The sequence below is a fragment of the Pyxicephalus adspersus genome, chromosome 1 (assembly GCF_032062135.1).
Source record: "Pyxicephalus adspersus chromosome 1, UCB_Pads_2.0, whole genome shotgun sequence".
NCBI classification, from domain to species: domain Eukaryota; kingdom Metazoa; phylum Chordata; class Amphibia; order Anura; family Pyxicephalidae; genus Pyxicephalus; species Pyxicephalus adspersus.
In genome coordinates this window covers 117,765,444-117,769,844 of record NC_092858.1, presented here as the reverse complement: position 1 = coordinate 117,769,844, position 4,401 = coordinate 117,765,444, and the positions used below count along the sequence as shown (strand labels likewise).

The 4,401-nt window shown below is 39.3% G+C and overlaps 1 protein-coding gene across 2 annotated transcripts in view; it reads right to left on the bottom strand.

Moving 5' to 3' along the window:
- The window catches only part of RASSF5 (Ras association domain family member 5), a 17,968-nt gene that overhangs the window by 1,190 nt on the left and 12,377 nt on the right, over nt 1-4,401 (bottom strand). The gene's annotated exons all lie outside the window — the stretch shown is intronic.

Genomic DNA, 4,401 nt, shown 5'->3' with positions numbered 1-4,401 from the left:
CTCGCGAATGAGCTATTGTCCATTGCAATACGCAGCTGTCCCTAAATCAAAGGCAAATCATGCAGAGTGGTAGAGCATAAATGTGCATTATGTGAAGACGAAATGCTAATGTATCTTTCCTCACCACTGATACCAATCTCTAATTTATTCAAGATTCTTGATCATTTTGAAGGTCAACCCCTTAAAGTCAAAAGCCATGAACATTAACCTTGACTGTGCTCTGGTATCCTCATTTTAACTGTCCTTTGACTTACCATTACTGTGCATCAGGCTCACTCAGCCTTAACCAGCTGTATCAAGTAACCTATGGACCCTTGTTTAAACATTCTTGGTTGGGCAGGGTTGTGGCAGTCAAGATGAACATCCTCTCTAGGGTACTCTGTTTGTTCCACATATTCCCAGTCTAGACCTACTTCAGACCAAGGTCATAGAGTTTATCTGGGGCTGCAAGTGGACCGAAATCCCATTTTAGGAACCATCATAGTACTGCCCAAGTGGCAAAGCTTTCCCAGAATACTTTATTATACTGGGAATTAAAGAATACTTTATTAATTCCTTCAATACTTCCTTTCAGTCTGGGACAGACTAAAACATCTCCCTGAGATATGGTCAGCACACCTGACACTCCACATTAGGGTAACCATGAGTCCTCCCCTGGGTTGGATCCAGGTCAGCTCAGAAGATAGATAAATAAAGGCTTCCCTAGGGTAGGGGAGACCTGACGTTTGGTAGGTCAATTTTAAGCAATGATTACTTGTTACAATCCAAGGAACTGCCTCCCTCTGAGTTTTTTTTTTTTGTTATGCTAAACTCTGCTCTTTTTTATGTTGCAAGTTGGCTCAAGGCTCTCCACCCTTCACTGAGATTACTTTTAAAAACTCATGCAAAGTCCTAAGCTAACTTAATTGGCCAGATATCTTACATATTTAGATAGATAGGTTGAAAAAAGACACTGGGATATCTATTTAGAAATGTTTTTTCACACAAGATTCACACAAAGGTGTGGTATAATTCTAGGGAAAAGATTTAAAAAATAGACCCTGGATGTTTTCATATTTCTAAAAAAGAAAAAATTAAAAAATTACTAATACTCATTTACAAGGAGTATTGTATCAACCGGCCCAATGTCATTCCTGGTAATCAAGCACCTTACATTAATTCTTTACGGATGCAGCAGTTTTACTTAGTAAAGAATAATTCATTTATTTTATTGGAAGACTTCAGGATGATATGCAAAAGTTTTAAAAAGACAGGCTCTAAAAAACAATTGTACATGAAGAATTAAGAGTGGTATTTTTGCCTCAGGTGGTTGTGGTCTACTACATTACTTCCATTCCAAGTCTGCAGCCTTCATGAGTCTTCTCACCATTTTACACTTTCTAGGGGTCCTAACATCTCTATCCCACAATACTACAATGCCATTTCTCCATATGCTGACCCTTATGTCACTACATAGTTACAAAGTAAGTTAGGTTGAAAAAAGACATAAGTCCATCAAGTTTAACCACTAGGGAAATAAACATATCCCAGATAAAAACCCTATTGATCCAAAAGGCAAAAATAAAAAAAACCCTGGTTCAGTTTGCTCCAACAGGAAAAAAATTCCTTCAAGAGTCAATTGGATGATCCCTGGATCAACTATCTCTGTTGTCTTTTCTTTAAAACTTTAATATCAAGTTATATTTTGTGCTTCTAGAAAAGCATTTAGCTTTTTCTTAAAGCAATCCATAGTATTTGCTGACACTACTTCTTGAAGGAGCCTATTCCACATTTACACAGATTTTAGTGTGAAGAATCCCTTCCTTACCTTAAAATTAAATTTACTTTCCTCCAAATGAAAAGAGTGCCCCCTTGACATTTGTAGTGACCCTAAAGTGAATGATTGAGAAGCAAGTTCTCTATTTGGACCATTTATATATTTATCTAGGGTGATCATATGCGTCTTTTGGGTGAGGACAACATTAAACACGGATACTGGATATTGTACATACTCTCCTCATTATCCACTAAATCTGGCATATCTGCAACCTGAACTTTACAGGTGTTCCTGCTTATATATCTTTACCGTCCTGCCATATTGTTACCACCTCCTCCTATTGAATGATTGGCGTATATCTTGAGGAGGTATCCACAGTTAGTGGTGATTTGAAACTTTAAATTCATCAGTATCCATTCTTTCGTGAAGAAGCAGATACATCTGCAAAATGCGTCAAAAATGTTGTTTATGTGAGACCATGTGAACATACTAAAGATATGTGAGACTATGTAATTGAAAAAAACATTTTTGTGTTTTGAAGCACTGTTTATTTTACTAATGAAGTTCTTTTATCAGTGTATTTTAAATGATGAAATAAAAGCTATGTTTTTCATATTTTATAAGTGCCTAAAAAGTCCCCTCAAATTGAATTTTCCTATATACATACCATGATTGGTATTTGGGATGTGGCACTCGAATAGTCAAAAGCTGATTTGCGATCTGTTATGCTGACCAATATTCTAAATATTTAACCTTGGTACTATAAACTGTACAATAAAATTATCTTGTATTAAATTCATAAGTTTCTGCCTTTTTGCTGTACCTGTAGTGCCATTACCCCAGTCAATGTCAAGGTAGATAAAATCCCCCATAACTACCACTGTCCCAGCCTGTGCAGCCCTTTCCATCTGTGCAAGCAGTTGATTCTCTATCTCTTTCTTAGCACTGGGGGCCTATAGCAGACTCCAGTAATTAACAGTTTATTATGCATCCCCATATTCAATCCCATCCATATTGCCTCAACATCATCACATGCACTATCAACAATTTCCTCTTTCACATTCACTTTCAGATCATCTCTTACATACCGACCGACACCACCACCTTTTCGTTTTACTTTGTTTTTCTGAAAAATAGACTTTTAACAGCCCAGTAAAGAACAAATCCAGGAGTCAGCAATACCAACTAAGTCATAGTACTGTTCTTTCATTAAGGCTTCTAACTCAACCCTATTTTGTTTGCCAGACTTCTAGCATTGGTGAACAGACTCTTTAAACCATTTTAGCATTAACCAACAGTGTTTGCCACCCTCCACTGGTGACTGACCCGTATGACCTTACTGCCACCTTATTTGACTGTCCCTCCTTCCCTCTGTCCTAGTTTAAATATACCTTCACCATTAGCAAAAAACTTTCCCCTAGTACAGCAGACCTCCTTCCATGTAGGTGCAAACAATGCGTGCCATATAAATTGTACCCCAATGAAAATTGGTACATTGGTACAGCCTGGTGCTCTATGCATTATGAGGTAGCTCCCGCTACCTTTCCTGTGTTGTGCATGGCATTACCATATTCTAGAGAATTTAACCTTGGAGGTCCCTCCCTTCAACTTAAAGTCTAGTTCTTTAAATTGATTTTGAAGGATCCTCCTTCTTTTATGTATCGTGTCATTGGTTTCAACATGGACCAAGACAGCTGGGTAATGCCAAGCCCCTCCCAGTAATCTGTCCACTCGATCCACCACATGCCGAACCCTGGCACTAATGAGAGAGCAAACCATTCGATTAAAGCAATCCAGGTGACAAACTATTCTATCAGTTTTCCTGATCATAGAATCCCTTATTACAACCAATTGGCTTCACCTTCCTACATTGCTTTTCCAACCACTTCTAGATGGGCCTGTCCTCTGGCTGTTAGGGATAGCAGTAACATTTAGGCTTGCCTTCTCTGGGTTTGCCACCTGCACGTCTTCACATAACTTTGCAAATTTGTTAGAGTAATGAAACACAGGGCTAAAACATCTGTTGTACATTCTGCCCTCTCGGCTCCCTCCTGCAAGTTTCCCTACGTGAAATTTTGGGAAATAGACATGCAGGCCTCTTGGAAGCTGTGGTAGTGATTCAATGTGGCACATAGCATCTCCAAGGTTTCTCTCAATGTGAGCCTAATTGAAATTAACTACAGTTATGTTGTGATGGGCCTAGTTCCCACCAAGATTGCTCAGTGCTTCCCTGGGTCCTCTAACCTCTGCTTTTGGGGTGTGGGGACATGGGCAGCATGAAACACATCTGGTGGCCCTGCCCAGTGGTGCAGGAATACTGGAGGAGTGTCTTCAAGTTGATCTCAGTGGTCTTACCTACCTCTTTGTCTCCCAGTTTGAAATGAGCAAAATTGATATGCCTTTACCAAAATACCCCACAAACTTATGAGTTTATATGCTGTTAGTGGCCAGAATTGCACAAGCTAAGGTCTGGAAATCTCCGAACATCTCCCAGGTTGTTGACAAAACATAACTGAATGATAGTGAATGACAAACTCACCTGCACTATGGAAGACACTCCCCATGCCTTCAAACATACATGGAACCCATGCATTGATTATTGTTCATTGACACAGGACCCTTCTTGTCGTTGTCCCCCCCCCCCC